The sequence below is a fragment of the Panthera pardus genome, unplaced genomic scaffold, assembly GCF_024362965.1.
Source record: "Panthera pardus isolate Hobbes unplaced genomic scaffold, ASM2436296v1 HiC_scaffold_6, whole genome shotgun sequence".
NCBI lineage: Eukaryota > Metazoa > Chordata > Mammalia > Carnivora > Felidae > Panthera > Panthera pardus.
The window spans coordinates 26422364-26442271 of record NW_026526991.1 but is presented as its reverse complement, the minus strand read 5'-3'; positions in this window follow the sequence as shown (position 1 = coordinate 26442271).

Here is a 19908-nt window from a genome sequence, read left to right as displayed (position 1 = left end):
CTGAGAACAAACTGAGGGCTGATGGGGGGTGGGAGGGAGGGGAGGGTGGGTGATGGGTATTGAGGAGGGCACCTTTTGGGATGAGCACTGGGTGTTGTATGGAAACCAATTTGACAATAAATTTCATATATTGAAAAAAAAAAAAAGTGCAGATGCCTGAATCCTATCTTGAGTCCAGACTAAATCAGACTCTCTGGGGGTGGGGCCTGAGAATCTCCGCTTTCAGGAAACTTCTCAGGTGACCCTTATGAGATAACTAGGCTTTGGTAATAGTCCAGGTGAGAGCGAGTGGCTGACAGAATCAACCAGGGCATTGGCAGTGGGAACAAGAAGAAGGTAGACCCCGAAGGAGGTAAGGCAACTGATTAGGACGGTTGGTTGAAGACAGAGGGCAAAGGATGAGCTAGGGACATTTGGGGGAGGTAGGTAGCTACATTGACTCAGATTGGGTCACGAGAGTCCCAGCATCAAGGGACATCCCACTGGAAAGTCATGTAGACAGTTGAGACGACTAAAATTTAGGAGGTAAGTTGGGGCCGGGAAGACAATTTTGAACATCCGCGAGGATGAGAAGTCATGGCGTGGTGCCTGTGGAACCAGACGGTGGTCAAGAACAGGACCAATCAGAAAGGCTGACTGCACGATGCATGCAGAGGGGTCCAGGAAGGTGGCCGTGACCAGTGTCCCTGGTCTCAGAGCAGTCCAGATAGACAAAGTGTGATCGCACCCCAAGACCTAGCTACTAGCAGCCTACTGGCGGGATCGGTGAGGCCCATTTCAGCAGGTGAGGAAAGAGGAGGCCAGACCTCCCCAGGCAGGAAGTAGGAACAGTTCTTCAGAATTGTGGCTGTAAGGAAAAGGAGAGACAGAGGGTGCGATCTTGAGGACACAGCCTTCCCCCGTATCCACTGGTGTGAATCTAGACACAGGGCCCACAACGTGGCTGGAAGCTGGGCAGCCCTGTATCCGCCGAACCCGGACCGAGAGGTTCTCGAAGAAGGGTGCCTAGATGCCAAAGGTTGAGGGTGCAGATACGTGTATCGGTGTGGGGCTGGCCCCATGAGGCAGGAAAGAGGAGCGGGGTGGAGACGGGCTTCACTCTCTGGAGAACAAGACAGGAAAGCTGAGGGCCCACAGGCTAAAGGGTTGCTGGGCTCTGTTGAGAGCCCAGCCTGGATTAAAGAACCAGAGTCTGTGCCAGTGGATGGCACCTGCCGTGATCAGCATAGAAAGCCCTCATAAGCAGCAGCTACCCCAGGGTTACCGTTATTGTTATTTTATAAGCCAGGTAATGGCCCCAGAACCCTCTGACTGCTTCCTACCTCACACAGGGTGAGAGCCCAAGTCCTACAGTAGGAGCTGAGCCTTCCTGTGTCTCCCCCAGTCCTCTCTGCTCCTGCCACATGGGTCTTGGTGCTGTTGATGAAGCACGACAGACTTGCTCCCACCTCCACGCCTTTGTCCCTGACGTCCCTTCTCCCCACAACGCTCCTGCTCCAGTCATCCCCATGGTTCATTCCCTCCCTCCTCAGAACTTCGCTCAAATGTCACCTCAGCAAGACCCGCCTTGATCGGCCCAATTTCATCTCGCAACGCCCTCGTCCGTGCCCCGGACCTCCCTACCAGCTTCTCTGCTTTCTTTGGCCCCACAGCGCTTTCCACCACAGCCAGACCCCAGGTTTTATTTTTCTGTCTACTGCCTATCTCTCCTCAGTAGAACGCCTATCCTTTTGGCGCCTGGCATGTCATTGGCACTCAGCAAAGATGCGTCCTGTAGGAATGAATGATGCCTTCACTAAGGTCTCGGATCAAATGGCACCTCTTCAGGGAGCACCACGGCCACCACCTAAAACAGCCCTCCTGCTCACCCTGTCTCTCCTCACTCTGCTGTTCGTTTCTTCAACAAGCTTATCCACAGCTGGTATCACGTATTTGTTTATTTGCTTATTGTTCATCTCCCCAGCTAGATGTCTGCTCCTGGAGGGCAAGGATGTTGTTTTGTTCACGATCTATCCCAAATGCCTGTAACAGTACCAGGTACAAAGTAAGCACGTGATACATATTTAGTGAATGACTGTGTTATTATTATTATTATTTTTTTTTTACCATTATTACTAATGGGGGTATTGGAAAGCAGAAGGTAAGGAGCAATTGCCCTGTGGAGCGCGGACCAGGGCAGGAGGACGGTCTTCAGGTGGGACATCTTAAGTGCACTGACCAGTGGAAACTACAGGAGGGAACAAGGATCCCCCACCCCCAGCCTGGACTGATCTCTACCCCCGGCACCCTGGGCACCAAAAGCATGGACTACACCACAAGCAGTGCCCAGAGTTTTCTTTTCTGTTCTCCTGAAGTACCTGGAACGGCACATTCTGATGCTCTATAAATACTTGCAAAGTGAGTGCACGGGAACTTCCTGGAACTTTAGAAGGCTCTGCATCAACACCAACATTTGGTCAGTCTATTCTTGGACGTGAACCAAGCAGCACTTCACTTTCAAAGTGAAATTCAGTTGCTAAGGCAAACTCTGGGGTTTTCCACCCAAAAGAGGAGAGCAAAGAAACAGAGCAGGAGCACCTGGGTGGCTCAGTCGGTCAAGCATCTGACTCTTGACATTGGCTCAGGTCACGGTCCCAGGATTGTGGGATTGAGCCCACATTGGGGTCCACACTGAATATGGAGCCTGCTAAGATTCTCTCTCTCTCTCTCTCTCTCTCTCTCTCTCTCTCTCTCCCACCCTCTCCTTCTGTCCTTCTGCCCCTCTCCCCTGCTGATTATCTGTCTCTGTCTCTGTCTCTCTCTAAAATTAAAAAAAAAAAAAAAAAAAAGATACCAGAGCTGTAGTGCCTGGTCCACTACCCACTTGGATAACCTCTTGTACCTCAGTTTCCTTATCTGTAAAATAAGGATAATAGTAATACCTACCTCATAATGTTGTTCTGTGAGCAGATGTCTAATATACATATGCATATATATTTAACAAATACATACACACACACGCACTTTTTTTTTTTAACACTTCCTGGTATTATGCCAAGAACTGTAAAAGCTTTGAGAATTTACCCAACTTGTAAACTCCCAAGTTATCCTGCCACTCTTTCATAAATGTTGGCAGATGACACAGACTCTGGTCAGAGGCGAAGGATGGAGGCCCTTACGAGTCACATCAGTAGCCATTGCCAGAGGGTCAGTATGTGTGCTCGTTTCCTGAGCCTGATTCACATGGAGTAGTGCAAAAAATACTACCTGCACATGCAGGGGGTTGCATTATATGAGTGGAACCCTGAGCTTGGTGAGCCAAATATTTCACAATTTTTTTCAATGTTTATTTATATTTGAAGGAGAGAGAGAGAGACACGGCATGACTGGGGAGGGGCAGAGAGAGGGAAACACAGAATCCAAAGCAGGCTCCAGGCTCTGAGCTGTCAGCACAGAGCCCAACGCGGGGCTCGAACTCACAAGCTGCGAGATCGTGACCTGAGCTGAAGTCGGACGCCCAACCGACTGAGCCACCCAGGGGGAGCCAAATATTTTATAATGGGCAGTAAGCATTGCTGTTTGCTTCAGTGGGAGACACTATCTCTATCTTCCAAGGCCCTTTGCCAATAAACATCTTTGAAAAGATAATCTGGAACAGAAAGAGTCAGCACCCCTGCTTATGGGATGTACAGAAATATAAGCGATCCATGAGAATTGTCTCCCAACAGTATGTGGTAAGAACTATTATTATTATTAATAGTAATAATACTATGGAAATTGTATCCATACAATATAACTTCCTCTTCTTCTTCTTTTTTTTTTTTTTTTTTTTTGTGACTCTGAGACTGACAGAAATTATAACAAAGCAAACCAAGGTAGGGACTAAAGAAAAGTTACAAAGACTAATGGCAAGTCTTGGCATATGAGTTAATGTTCAGTGACTAGACTACTGAATGCACTTCACAAATGGGTTTCTGGGGGGAAAAAAACTGCTGTCAGCAATTGATTGTGATATTGGGCAAATGAGTTTGCAATTTCATGCTGAATAATCTATCACTCTATATCTTGGAAACTCAGGCACTCAATCTTTTTTGACAGGCAGCATGTATATTCTATTGCCAGGAAGGAAGGCAATTGTCAAATTTCTAATTTTTCTCTGTGAAAAATTAACATTTAACTCAAATATAAGATCTGGAGGAACACATAAGACCTTAATTACATAGCGCAATCCATGATTTGTGCTAATTAATAAGCTGATGAAAAATTCATTGGAATTCAGAGAAGAATCAAGGGGGAAAACTGGCCAGTGTTAACACTGAGTTTCTATAAAATGTTTAAGTCTTTCCAAACGGGCAGCCACTCCTCTGTCATAATTATAATTTAATCATTCACGTGACTATTTCATTTTGTAAGACTTTAGTTATACATCAAAAACTAGGCAGAGAGAGTATTTCTTTAAACTTTGTGATTTCTAGGGGCATCCGGCGGTTCAGTAAGTTTAGCGTCCGACTTGGGCTCAAACAAGGTCATGATCTCGCGGTTCTTAAGTTTGAGCCCCACATCGGGCTTTGTGCTGCCAGCTCAGAGCCTGGAGCCAGCTTCAGATTCTGTGTCTCCCTGTCTCTCTGTTCCTCCTCCACTCCCACTCTCTCTCTCTCTCTCTCTCTCTCTCTCTCTCTCTCAAAATTAAGATTAAAAAAATAATTTAAAAAAGAACTTTGTGATTTCTAGCAGTTATATTATACTAGCACATTAGAGAGTTTTGAAGAAGACCAGTTCAGCTACCTGAGATAATGAATTTTTTAAAGATGCGAGAGTAGCCATCCGTTTGAATCCTAGCTTTGCCATTGACTGGCTGTGACCTCCAGCAAGTTCTTGGAGCTCTTTGAGCCTGTTCCCCATCCAGGTGGAGGTGATAATGACGCATGAGGTTATGGTGAGGTTGAATGTTATTGCTGTGAATTAATCCCCTCCAGAATCTTAACCAAACCAGACCAGGAACCAGATGGAGATTGAAATGCAGTGACTGGCTTGTTATCAGTACAGCTGGACTGGTTAATAAGGTAGTACTTAGGCTGAAATCGGGCTCCCTGCATCCACTCTCCCCACCCTGGGACCTGGCTATGGGGCGGAAGAATCTGCACGATGACACCCAAAAGTGTCCCAGGGAGGGTGCACTGCCCTACACATACCCTTTGGGGAGCAGGAAAGACAGCAGCCAACAAGAGGCCTCTTCGTTTCTGTCCTTCGTTAAGATGTTCTGGCTTCTTGAACGTGGGTTGATGTGTTCAATTACATTCATTTGTTCACTTATCCCACAAATAATCATTGAGGGTGTTATGACTTGTCCAGGGTACTTGCAAACCATTTGCAAACTAGTGAACGAGGCTTTGGCACCTGCCTTCATGCACCTTACAATCTTGCGTGCAGATACACGTGCGATCAAACCACTGCAGTTTTTCACCAGGAATCAGGCGTGGAGATTATACAAGAAGCAAATCTGTCAAATGTTTACCAAAAGTACCTGGGCCGTACTAAGCACTCTAGGTCTTGCTGGCTACTACTGCTCCTACAACGATTAGGCACCAACTTTTTGGGTTTGCATATCACAATACCACTTGGTCTATTAATAATTATTTCGTTAACTCACCTTCACCAGGCCCCTGAGCAAGTGTCTGTGAAATTACAGGCTGGAAGGGCTGGCTATGCTTATATGATACACATGAGAATAAAATATGTAATTATTCAGATAAAACCTGACCATCTGAAGGCCTGCCACAGTCATCTCCTCTCCCAGCACACATGGAGAAGCCCTGTTTTATGAACGGCTTCAATCTCATTCCATCTGCCTGCAGATTTTAAACTGCATGCAGGCAGGCATCAAAGCCTGGTTTATTTTTTTAGTTTGCAAATAGTTTGCGAGTACCCTTGACAAATAGTACACCCTCAATAAGTGTTTGGGGAAGAACGAATGAGTGGATGCATGTAATTGAATGCATCCTCTAATGTTCAGGAAGCCAGAACATTCCAGGGCAAAGAACAGAAAATAACAGGCAAATTAAGAATTGCAGTGAGCTGCCTTCTGCTTCTCCTCGCCTCTGCCTCTGGGATAACTGAACTGACCTGCCCTCCCAATTTTCTCTCTCCCCTGTCAACAAACAAACCTCCTGGCTTATTTGACAGCAAGTTGGACGGGGTTTAGGATGGAATGGATCTTGCAGTTGTAATGAATCAGAAGCGGGACACAAAAATCAGATCTCGGCAGCAGCAGAATGCTCTCTGTTTAAAAAGCACTCGTCCCTTAGGCTTGAACAGATTAGAGGCTAATAATTTATGTTGAAATCCTGCAAAGCCCTCCATAAAGTCCTATGGCTTGTCCCTGCCTTCTGACTGACAGATATGAAAATAGAGACTGATTTGAAAACCTGAGGCTATTTAGCTAGAGCAGCATTAATTTCTCCATTAGAAACTAAGAAATGGGAGGGCGGGGAGGCCCCAGACACCACAAAGAAACAGATGTTGCCAGTGGAAGGCCACGCTTTTTTCCAAATATGAAACTCACACCGGCTCTTCCAGCTTGAGTTAGCCTCCTGAGCCTCCAGGACCCCAGATTGGCAACAATCATTTTTTCCATGCTAGTTAAAATGCCCTTAAGCTACAGTCATTAGATTTGCTGGACAGCGGCATCATTCTGATGTTATCGGCTGTGTCTTCCTGTTTTCATGAATAATGTATAAGAAGGAGCTGTTAGAAATGGATTCTTCCATGGCTGACGGTATCGCCACCAGACAGGTCCCTGAATGCTCAGTCACTTCATCTGCAGCACCCACAAATCTCCGTCCTCTGCTGGCTACCTCCTGGCTGCCTGCCATGCTTGGAGAACCTTCCAAAGACACCCTATCTCCCCTTCTAACCTCTATAGTAAGGAAACCGAGGTGGGGGGGGACAAGAAGGAGTGCCCACCACCTTCCTTCCTTTTCATCATTGCTCCATGTCAGAGGAACAGCGCAGGTGCTACTGATGCCAAGTTCATGGGTTTGATTCCTGGCCCTGCCCGACGTGGGCCGGCCAGCCTTGCTCTGTGTCCAGATGCCTGCTGAGAAAATGCTTCTCCTTGGGCACGGGAGAGGGCTGGAGGAGAGCCTCTGCCTGCTTGTGTCTATATTTCTCTCTGCTCGCATCTGTCATATCTTCACAAAGAAAAGGCACATCTTTCAGCCCTGCCCCTTCACTCACTCATTCATCCAACATATTTTTATTACCTGTGAACCTCTAGCGGAGGAGGCATGCAGCAATCAAGGATTATAGAAATGAATAGAAAATGAGTACAAAGAAGACCATCCATTGTGAGTGTTTAATAGAGGGAGGTAGCCGAGTCAGGGAAGGCAGTGAAAGGATGTAAGACTGAGCTAAGAGCTGAAAGATGGGGGCCTTAAGTCAGTGGATAGAGTCCAGGCAGCAAGGACGGCATGTGCAAAGTCCCTGGAGCAGGAGGGGGCAGGGCCCCCATTAGAGGAAGTAGAGGGTGACCTGGGGGTCACAACACAGTTTGCAAATAAGAGCCAGGAATTCTCTGCCGCCTTTGACGTCTTCTCCACTTTCTCCTTCCCAACAGTCTCCCGCTCCCTTGAAGTCCAAGAATTGCTCAGTCCTGGCTCTTCTCCCCCTTCCTGGCTATTCCTACCCTCCCAGGTTCATCCACTATTGCCTCTTTTTTTTTTCCTTTTTAATGTTTATTTATTTATTTATTTATTTATTTATTTATTTATTTGTTTGTTTTGAGAGACAGAGAGAGCACGCGCAGGTGAGGGGCAGAGAAAGAGGGAGAGAGAGAATCCCAATCTACACTGTCAGCGCAGAGCCCAATGGGGGCTCAATCTCACGACCCATGAGACCACAACCTGAGCTGAAACTGAGTCGGATACTTAACCCAGGCACCCCCTATCCACGATTGCCTCTTAACTGTGGGCGTTGACGTAGAGCTTTCCCACCTCTCTGTGCCCTGGTGTCAGATACAGTGCCTGTCTTCTAGAAGGAGCCCAGTGACGGTGATGATCATGCATTGTTCTGAGTCCCAACTGAGACTTTGAAAGCATTCTGAATACCCAACACGGGAGTGGTTAAACCTTTAGACCCACGCCCTAGAGGGTCACACAGTCATTAGAAGTGATGTTTTTGAACACTAATGATCTTGGAAATTTCTCATGATATAACACGAATTTAAAGGCAGAATATAAGACAGGGGCGCCTGGGTGGCTCAGTTGGTTAAGCGTCTGACTTCAGCTCAGGTCACGATCTTGCGGTCCGTGAGTTCGAGCCCCGCGTCGGGCTCTGGGCTGATGGCTGGGAGCCTGGAGCCTGCTTCCGACTCTGTGTCTCCCTCTCTCTCTGCCCCTCCCCCGTTCATGCTCTGTCTCTCTCTGTCTCAGAAGTAAATAAACATTAAAAAAAAAATTTTTTTTTAAAAGACAGAATATAAGATTAATCTTAAAGCATGATCTCAATTTATGTGAAAAAGAATGCATATGCAAAGAAAAAGATTGGAAACCAATTCATCAACATACTGATAGGGTATCTCTGTGGGTAGAATCATTGGTGGTTTTCATTTCCATTTCCATACTGCTCCGTCTTTCCCTCAAATGGGTTAATTAATTTAATTCATAAATAATTTAAATCAGTTAACTTAATTGAATAGTCAAGTACTTATTACATGCTCGGTGTCACTACCAATTCAATGATGGGAAGAACACAAACATGGTCCCTGTCCTAAAGAATTGCTTTCATAGGGGCGCCTGGGTGGCTCAGTCGGTTAAGCGTCCGACTTCAGCTCAGGTCATGGTCTCGTGGTTCATGAATTAGAGCCCTGCATGGGGCTCTGCACTCTCAGAACCTGGAGCCTGTTTCAGATTCTGTGTCTCCCCGTCTCTCTGCCCCTCCCTGCTTGTTCTCTCTCTCCCTCTCTCTCTCAAGAATAAATAAAACATTTCAAAAATTTAAAAAGAAAGAATTGCTTTTATAAATTAAAAAAAAGAAGTGTTTTTTAAAAACAAGATGGCTTAAAGACATCACTCCGAGAAAACTACCCAAAAGAGGCTTTCTCCTGCAGGTGTCAGTGGGGAACCTCCAACCAGCAGCGTGTTTATATCACCAGCTAAGGGTGCCAAGGACTGAACCTTGGTGAGTGTCCATTTGTCACTAGTGCCTGAGGCAAGGTACTGCCGAGGACTCCTTCCTGTCGGCATCTGTTACTCCGCAGTGGACACCTCTGCACCACCACCTTATAAAATGTAGTGCCCCCTCCCTGGATGCTTGCAGTCACTTTATTCCAGCCGTCCTGTGGGTACGTTTCCAGGGATTTTCTTCCACTGGATTCCGGCCTCATAGATGAAAATGCCGCCTCCTCCCGCATCTGAAGCCGGCTCCACTACCTGTCACTTCCTAACTGCACCCAAAGCAGGGGCTGGGGATCAAACCACAGCGAAAGCATGAGCCTGAGTGAGCACGAAGACGGCAGAAGCCCCCAGACTCCCGCGAACTAAGAGTCTGATTGTTTTCACGCAGACTGTTTTTAGTAGTAGGGAGATAACAGGCAAATGAAATACGGGAGGCAGGCAGAGATTTTCCTAAACCGATGGTAGGGGTGGGGAGTTCTTTAATAAGACCACGGCACATCTTTGAACAGTTAAACCCCCAGGTTTCCATATTTCTTGTCAGGCGGGATGGAATTTCTCTCCCGTAGTTCTCTTGTTTCTCTTCCAGCCCAGCAGTCTTGTCTCCTCCTGCTTCTCCAACATTCCATCTTAGCCTTGCCTGAAATCGTCCGTTTCAGAATGCCAGGGCTTCCTAATGACGAGAAGTGTATCACCTGCGAATGAGTTTAAGTGGTAGACAGAACGAGCGGTGTTAATTCCACCGGTTGTCTATTTTGACGCACTTAGGAAAAACCGTGTCTAGCGCGTCAAACCTAGGATTTTATTATAGGCTATGGAAGCCTATGTTCTAAAAAGTACGTTCGTATATAGAGCCAATAAAGAGATAGAATGTTGAATAAATTGTGATGCGTGTGGCATGCAAATGTGGGAAAATCGGAAAACACAAGGGGAATTCTGCAGCAGATCCAAGGCGTCTCCTGGTTCGTTACAGTAATCAGACGCAGACATTTGCATTAATTCTGGATCCTCGAAAACCTTTACAGTTCTGAATCCCAGAACCTCCTGAAGTCTAAGATTCGAGTTCTCAAGCTAGTAGACTTTGTCTCCATCAGGGAGAGGTGTTTTGTTTTAAAAAGCAGGGAATCTCGGGGCGCCTGGGTGGCTCAGTCGGTTGAGCGTCCGACTTGGGCTCAGGTCACGATCTCGCGGTTTGTGGGTTTGAGCCCCGCGTCGGGCTCTGTGCTGACAGCTCAGAGCCTGGAGCCTGCTTTGGAGTCTGTGCGTTCTCCTCTCTCTGCCCCTCCCCTGCTCATGCTCTGTCTCTCAATAATAAACGTTAAATTTTTTTTAAAAAAAATCAGGGAATCTCACATAAAAATGCAGATGTAGTGTCCTCTTTAAAAACTCAAGTTCCAGGGCGCCTGGGTGTCTCAGTCGGTTAGGCGTCCGACTTCAGCTCAGGTCATGATCTCACAGCTCGTGAGTTTGAGCCCCGCATCCAGCTGTGCTGAGAGCTCAGAGCCAGGAGCCTGCTTCAGATTCTGTGTCCCCCTCTCTCTGCCCCTAACCCACTCACACTCTGTCTCTGTTTCTGTCTGTCTCTCTCTCAAGAATAAATAAGCATTAAAAAACATTTTTTTAAAAATTGAAGTTCTGGCACACTGGGTCTACGTCCCTGCATGGCAGTAATCAGGTGACCACAGGCCCCAGGCATCACGGTCCTAAGATGCAAGGTCCTATTGTCACTCTTCTGTTACTGTGGCTGCCCCAGGACAGAGGGTAAAAAGAGACGAGGTTTCTCTTCTGCTGCTTCTCACCCTTTCTTCTGTCTCCTCTCTTCCTTAGCAATCTGATCCACCCAGACATACACACTCATAAATACACCTCCAGGAAATGGCTGCAAGGGTAAAACTTCTGTCTTCTCCCACTGATTCCCATGGCCATCCTTGCCTGAATGGTGGCCCAGATTCACTGACAATTCCCAGCTTGATGACTCATTGCCTTTTAGCCATTTGATTGGCACAAGATCACCTGAAACTGCCTTATATGTTATTTTTGTGTTGCACGTGTGGTGGGGGTAAAAATCTCATTTTCTCCCACTTCTAAGGCTTAAGGAAAAGGACACGTGATTTGGAGCCAAAGTGGCTGAGTTCAAATCCTGTCATTCGCTGGCTATGTGACCTTGAGAAAGCCATTTATCTTCTCTGGACCTCAGTTTCCTCATCTGTAAAATGGGGATAGTAGCGTCTATTGCATAGGATTTGTATAAAGATTAAACGACTGGGGGTGCCTGGGTGGCTCAGTCGGTTAAGCATCTGACTCTTGGTTTCGGCTCAGAGTTATGACCTCACAGCTTGTGAGATCAAGCCGCGGGTCAGGCTCTGTGCTGACAGCACAGAGCCTGCTTGGGATTCTCTCTCCCTCTGTCTGCCCCTCCCCCTCCCCCGCACGAGTGCACACGCGCTCTCTCTCAAAAATAAGTAAACATTTTTTAAAAAGGATTAAGTGACTGAATATATATAAAGTGCTTACAATAGAGCCTGGCACACAATAAGGGTTGTAAACATGTGGACGTATTTTATGAAAAATAGTCTTCCATTCTATGAACTGCCACTGGGATAACCTCTAACTCTATACCCTAGATATGATAATATTAGCCATATTTCTTTTATCCAGCAATGCCTTATTGCTGTCACATAAGTGCCAGGCACTACACTGAGTATTAGTAACACACAAAAAAATAAGAGTGCCTTCACCCTTCAAAAAGCTTCCTATCCCTAGTTGATTTGGAATCTAAGGTTAGACTAAATAAATATCAAATGACAATTGTTTAAATAATTATAAGGTTCAATTAAGCAAACATCATATGGTAATTATTTAAAGAAGCAGGAGGCTTATGGAGAACAAAGAACTGAATTATTCTAGATTCAGTCTACAAGATTCAGTCTTCCAAAGAGTTAAGAGACAAATTGGCGTCTTGAAAGGTACCCCGACTGCCTGAACTTATGACCAGAGATTAGTGGAGGCGATCACAAGACGGTGACCAATAGTATGTGGTCACGCACACACACACACACACACACACACACACACACACACACACACCCGCACGGGCTCGGCTTGGGACTGCAAGGGGAATAGATCCCGGATTCACAGCAGCTGGGATCCATTCAGTTCTGTTTCTTTGTGTGACTGAAAGTTAATTGAATTCACTCTGCCTCAGTATCCCTGTTGTAACGGAAGCATGTTGCGCCTTTCCTCGTTTGTACTGAAGTCCTTGATGATGCTCAGGGTGATACGCATCTGGTAGGTGGTCGACCCGTTAGGAATGCAGTCTGAAGCGGGGGCGACTGACGTTATCACAGAGCTGGCCAACTCCAGAGGTAGCTGCAAATCCTTCTGCAATCGATATCTCAATCAACAACCAGTGATTTGTTAATTAACATATTGAGTATCAGAATTATGTTTTTGTTGCTGAAATTAGTGACTTGTTCATTTGCATAATGCGTGTTAGAAACAACTTTCATCAAAGACAGTCAAGACGTGCGATTGGGCCAAAGTGGTTCAGAGACAGCCCCACCCCCGTCCCCATCCCCCCCACCCACCCCCACACAAACACCTGGAATCATTAGGGAATAAGAATCCAGCCAGGCCCTAAACCCTGGGATGGCACCTGAGGCTTGACCCCTAGTCAATTTCTGGCCACTGGCATGGGGGATTTCTGATGGCACTAAGCCTGCTGGGAACCCAGGGTCCTGCCTCAGAAACCCAAAAGGACGGAGAGCTGGTACTTTGTCAGGATTGTTTCATCAAGGTTTCATGCCTTGGCGGCTAAAGAAATTCTGTCTTAAGGTGGATGCATGGCAGAATTTGGCTTGCAACTTGCCTCAGTTCAGCCAGGACATGAGGTTTGGGGAAAGAGCCAGCATCACCACCTGGGGCTCTCTCATGGCTGCTGTTACCATCCAGATGTCTAAGTGCTGAGCCTGACCAAACTGGCCTAGGTCTGTTCCCAAGAAGCGGTGCTCTGTGGGCTCCAGGGCCCTGCCCAGATGACCTCTTGGATCTTCTTGTGCTTCTCTTCCCACCAAGCCCTAATAGGCAGATCCTGAAAGGCTCACGGGGGTGCCAGCATCTGGCTGGTGTCTCCAGGGGACTGGCATTGAAGGAAAGCTCTCTGTGGTTTTCCTCTAGTTTTCAACTGCTTTCCATTTCCACCTGGCTGTTCCCAAGGGTTCAAGGAAGGTCCTCAATCTCCTTGCTACCTCTAGTCAGTCCCATCCAGGACTTCCAAACTCCGGTCTTACCTAGAGAGTGACTGCCACCAGTGCCTCCCAGTCTATCTCCAGGCTGAATCGGAGGGAGGAGTTGAGTCAGGCCAGAAAGAATGCAGACATATTCTAGCTTACCCAGGCCTGGTGCACTACTAACATTAGAATGCTGTTCTCGGACTGAAATCCGGCCACATCATGGAAAAGGTCAACCTCTGTTGACCTCTCAGAAGTTCTAGAGCAGTACTGTCCGATAGAATTTTCTGCAGTGATGAGCGTGTTCTCTATCAGCACCGTCCAATATGGCAGCCGCTCGCCACAGATAGCCGTTAAGCATTAGACATGTGACTAGTGTGGCCGAGGAACTGAATTTCAATTTTTATTTCATTGTAATTCACTTAAATACCTACATGGGGCCAATGGCTACTGTATTGGAAAGCACAAGCCTAGAGGCCGGCCCCTCTCCCCAGCCCTCGGTACCTTCTGTCAAGCAAGCCTGAACCAGTCTGGTCTTATTACCAGCCTCTTTCTGCCAATCTCTTATCATGAGCTGAGTGGCCTGGCTCCCTCTCCTTACTTCAGCTCTCTGGAGTGTTCTGGGTTGGGCCGTTAGAAAGAAAGAACCCAGTGCTTTTCAGACACTCTCACTGCAGAGACAGACAAGAGATGAGGACTCCAGGAAATAGGATATTTAAAGATATATCCTGGCACTAATGAATCTAGTGGTGCTATTTATAGTTAACGTGCATACGTGTGCGTGTAAATACATCATCACAGTGCATCCTGCATCAAATAGAGCAAGAATTAGACTCCCCATTTCAAGGATGAGAAAATTGAAGGTCAGTTCAGCTGATGGGATCACCCAGCAGGGAATGATAGAGCTGGGACCAGAACCAGGTGTTCTGACTCCTCACTCGTGACCCCTGAGATATTTGAATCACCCGGATTAGAGAGGGAACACGGGTGGAAGAAGAGAGAAGACCGTATCACCCCAACAGATTGACAGTGTCTTAAATGGGGCTCTTTTCTTTTAGACCTGCAGAGAGCCCCTACCGGATATATTGCATATTGTTTCACTCTCTGGTGTTACAGAAGCCCAATGAGTTAGGAGAATTTAAGTGGGCATCTGCCCTCCAGGCCTCCAGGGAGTCGTCTTGATCCCTCTTGCATTCGTACTGTTTTCTCAGGGATCTTATTAGCAAATCACTTCCCAGCAGGTTCTCTGCCCTTTGCACAACTCCACAGGGTGCCTTCATATACGATACACTATGCAACACAGTGGTATTGCTCTAATGGATGACTTTATTCCTGAATTGGACACACTACGTTTCTTTCTTTCTGCTTCAGCTAAATTCATTTTCACGTTCTTTTCCTTGGGTGTTCCATTGAAACACATGTTAGGCTAAGGGTTCACAACCTTGGCTATTTGTCTGAATTTATGGTGCTTTTTAAAAAAATAATTGTTCCAGGCTTCATCCCTTGGGAAGCTGGGCGTGGGCTGGGCAGCTGCATTTTCTCAAAGTTCCCCCAGATGATTCCAATGCTGAGAGCTGAGACTCCTAGAACACTGGACCAGGAATCAGGACACTCATGTTTCCCACACGCGAGTCTCCCTGAGCCTGTTTCCTGTTCTGTAAAAGGAGAGACATGAGAGGTCTGCCCTACTTTGATTAGTTTTCAGCATGAGAGTTTGTCTGAGAGAATTCTGAAACGTAATCTGTGTATTTACGGTAATAGGGACCTAGTGGCCAGCAGTCGGGCCCCACCTGCCAACAGGCCGGGGATTCAGCCGGTTGGTGACATTTCCACATGGGTTCTCATGGCCTGCTTGCCTCCATCACACCATGCTAAAAACGGGCAGAGGGTGGGTGGAACTCAAAATACTTTAACTAGAGTGTAATTGTGTGGGCAGCTTCCATTCAGCTAGGTAATTCTGGACAAATGGAAGCTCGCCTGCATGATGCTATATTTATTTCCAAAATAGCTGGTGAGGGCCCCCAGGAATTTTAGACATACATTTCAGTTTTATCTGTTTTGAGACCTTCAGGCCCTGGGATCAGAGAGCTCCAAGCATGAATCAGCAGGCAGAAATACACAGTTATTTATGCCCAACCTCAGAGCTAATACTCAGGGTAAACCCACAGCCATTTGAGGTGGGAGCATTTTAATCAGACAAATCAAGGGCAGGAAAGATGCGACCCCCTTAGTCCTCATTTCAAGCAACACGCACACATTAGATGCCCAGAATTAGGCTGCCATTAAACCCCAGCTGTAAACGAGTTACAGATTACATAACACTCCAAAGATGTTGACAGTCCTTGCTTTTGAAACTTCATGGTTTTACCTCTAGGACAGATCTGTGTCATTTCCATTGATTACGATTTGTGTATTCAGTGTACCACAAATTGGCCGTAGCAGGAAAAGAAATGTGTTAAAGATTATGATTTTGATCATTGATTGATAAAGATACTAGGAAGAGGAAGTCAAGCTTTTGATGGCTCTGACACAACTCCCAAACTTCTTATGGAGCAAATCCAGATTCTTTCCACTAAGATAGACATTTTCAAATTATAACTTCTACCAAAATTACTATGAGAAATGGTTGTCAGGATTGTATCCTGGACCAAGAGAACCAGAAACTATTGGATGGGGGCTGAGGCATCTGCGTTTTTAAACAAGTGCTAAGACACAGTCACCCAGTATGCCTGCAGGGAGCTGTTCAGAAGTATCAAAGTATGATGGGGTAAATAAACCAAGAGAAATCGCCATCGCCATCCCCATCTGAGCACCCCTGGAACACCTTAAGCTAAAGACTACTGGCATGAGAGGGACCCCAGAGATCATCTGTCTTCCTGATAAATCATATGTTGGGTATCACTGAAGCACATTAGACCTTTGGATTTCTGACAGGATTGCCCAATACAGTTGTGCAAGATGAGCACCGCACAAGAGGACCACATCTAAAGGACCACCATTTATGGCAAACACAGTTCATGTGTGTATTTTTTACAACAGTTTTATGGCAGGTGGTTTGTGTGTATTGTTCCAACAAATCAGCCTATAACAACGATTTTCCAAAAGATGTAAGCAAAGTGTCTTGAAGAAGGGGAGAGGGCTGTCCTTTGATAATTCATACCTAGGTGCAGTTTAGGCTGGCCCCAGCCCCATTCTAGTTCCCGTCCACTGGCTTCTTCCCTGGTCATCCCTGGCCTAGAGGGAAAGGCTTCTTCTGCCTCTGGGAAGGCTACGTGGCTTTCACACCCCAGGAGCCTCTCCACCCACTCCAGGGCAGGCTCCGCGTGCACCGCTGGCCTTAACAGAAGGGCGGAGCAAGCAGCCTGGCTTCCTATTGGTCACTTCCAGGCATTGCCATTTTTTTCCTTCTTTACCTTGCAAGAGCAGGAAACCTCACCTCCTCTTTTCTTCCCTTCCTTCCCTAAGTTCTGTTTGGGGCCTCCCTGTACTATAAACAGGCCCGCTCTTAGACTCCTTTTTCATTTTTTTCCTCTCCTTCACGTCTGGTCTTTACCTTAAAGACACCGGGCCATTCTTATAGCTCACCCCGGGTGTCTGAACCCTGATCAGGGATTTTAGGGTATTGTTGATTACCCTAAAACTTTGAGGTTTGGGCCTGTACTGCCTGCCTCCCAAGGAAGTATCAAAAAGGAAGTGTTTCTCAGCGAGATGATGTCTTGCACCTGCCCCTCGGCCTTCACAGCCCAGCTGCTGTCAGGGTAACCTCCCTTTCCACCTTCACACCTCTCTTTGTAAGCCAGATCAGAATGAGGAAGTCTGTGGTGATAGGGCTAGTTCTAAATTCTTCGGAGGTGAGCCACACAAATCCCAGGACCCTGGAGGGTACTCTAAGAGGGTACCACATTAGATTACAATCTTTTTTTTTGTGGGGGGGGGGGGATCACTGTTTTAAGTGCTGGTCTGCTTTTGAGAGGCAAATATCTCACAGAACAAGCGGATGCCACGCTGGCGGAGGTAGCCCGGCCGACAGCAGGAACCCTGCTACATTCATGTATTTCACTTGTGTACAACGGGTACGCTGATCATTCATTCACTGAGCATCTATATGTGCTGAGCATTTGCTGGGAGTCGAGGATAATCCGTAACACAGCCAGTTCCTGCCTGCGGGGGGCGAACACACAGTCTAGAGGTGGGGACCGTCCATAGATGGGTAAACACAGAATGCCACAAGCAAGTACACACTGCAGTAAATGCTCTAAAGGGAACGAACCCTGTGCTGAAAGAGGGAATAATATGAGGGGGCTACTTTAGACTGAGCCGGGGAAGGCTTGTCTGAGCAGATGCTGTGAGATCTGAAGAATGAGAGAGACCCAGGAAACTTATTCCAGCAGCAAGGACAGTCGTACGGAGACTATGAACTGAGAGCCTCCAGGATTTACGTTTCTACCCTTCTTTTTCTCCTCTGTAGGTTTCTTTGCATCCTGGCTCCTTTGTGGTTTCTCCCGGAAAAGTATGAAAGACCATTCCTGGCATATGTAATAACGGATACTTTTTAGTATCAGTTTTACTAAACCGATATCTTTACTAGTATCAGTATTACTTTTACTAAAAGGTATCAGTTATTAAATATCAATTGCTATTCTAAGTGTGTTACGTGCATTAACTCATTTAATCCTGATGAAGAGCCCCACGATGGAGCTGCTGTTCAGGTCTTCACTTTACAGATGAGGAAACTACACAAGTCAGTGTGCAACCTTGGTCACTATTAATATTAAAATTAGTACTTCATTCAACAGTGACCTACTGAGCTTTGTCAGGTTCCTGGAAGACTTCATTTTATTCATTTCTGGCCTTTTCACTACCCATTTAGACCCTCCCTACGGGCTCGTCTCTTCTATGGGACTTGCAAATTTTTGCTCAAGTTATTGGTGGGATATCTTTTGACACTGCTGATCAGGTTTTACAAAAAAAAAAAAAAAAAATCAGTTGCTGCATGCTCCCTAGCTGGCCATACCTCTTAGAGTTCTAGCCAGTTTGGTAAATGTTTATCGAGAACCTAATTGTCCAGCATGAACCTAGATGTCAAGATCAGATCTAGAAATTCAAAACAGAGGAAAGAAAAGCGTGCACACAAGTAGCTGTAATAGACTGAGATCTATGCCCTCCTTGTCTTATCATTGAAATGCAAATGTAAATGAGGAAGTGATTCTCCAGCTGCTGATTGGGAAAAATAATGGCCTATGGTCAGGTAGACAACCACCCAGCAGCGTTCTTAACCTTAGCTTACTTTTAGGTTTTATAAATAATACATGTGTAGCTGGTCAAAAGCCTTTTCAACATGAAGGTGTACCAACTCCATATTTGGGAATATGTTGCCCTTGTTAATCTGATTTGTCTGAGAACCAGACAGATGTCTGAGAAATTTGTCTGATGTGTCTGTCCCCCACCCAAGTCACCTAGTGTTTTCCTAATTACCTGCCGTGTAGATGTAGATTTAGATGTCAAATTGATTTTTACCTTTAAAAACAAATTCACAGGTATGGAAGCTGAACGTGGAAAACACACCTAAGAAATGAAATAGTAATTGTTGAAGAACTGGCACCTGGTATGCTTATTTCTAAGTTGGGAGGGAACTTAATTTTTGCAATAAAAAAATAGTGATCTGCCCTTGCCAACAGTGTTGGGACACTTCCCCTTGGGCTCCCCTCTCCTCATTTAGGTAAGTCCTAAAATAAACAGGAAAGGGGAACTGTGAATGAGCCCCGTCCATTATTACAGCTTTCTGTTTGGAAAAAAAAAAAAAAAGATGAAAATTTACAGGAGTTTACAAAATAATTTGTATTTTAAGGGGCACAAAATTCCCCTCCCAGGGGGACCTGGACTCTTTCTTCACCCATTTTCAGTGCTGCTTCATGCAACGGATGGTCAAACTGCCTCCCTAGGTGGAGAGGGTGAACGTCTGCTTCCTGAGCCATTTTCTGCCTCTGAAATGTCCACATTTGATGAGGTAAGAATACCACAGAGGATGTAAAGGACCCAACAACTACTAAATCATCAGGAAACGTGGTAACACCGTGTTAGACAACCACATTGCAAGGAGAGTTGATGCGGGTGAATTTTAAAAAGTGCGCCTGGGTGGCTCAGCAGGTTGACTGCGGCTCAGGTCAGAATCTCACGGTTCTTGGTACAAACCCCAGCATGGGGCTCTCTGCTCTCAGTGCAGAGCCTGCTTTGGATCCTCTGTCTCTCTCTGTCTCTCTCTCTGTCTCTCTCAAAAATAAGTATACATTTTTAAAAAATAAAATAAAAAGGTCTTTTCCAACTGGCATCCTGATAGGGGCCCATCCCCCTTTCTGTTGTTGAATCTAAGAACCTTTTTTTTTTTTTTTTTTTTAAGGAGCAGAATGCAAATTGTAATGTAATTACTCAAATAGGTGGAAGATGACATCCTGGCCCTGTGTCCACTGATGACAGGAAAACACATGCTGACCCTGGTTTTCAACTTGGCCACCATGTGGTAGAGGGACCTC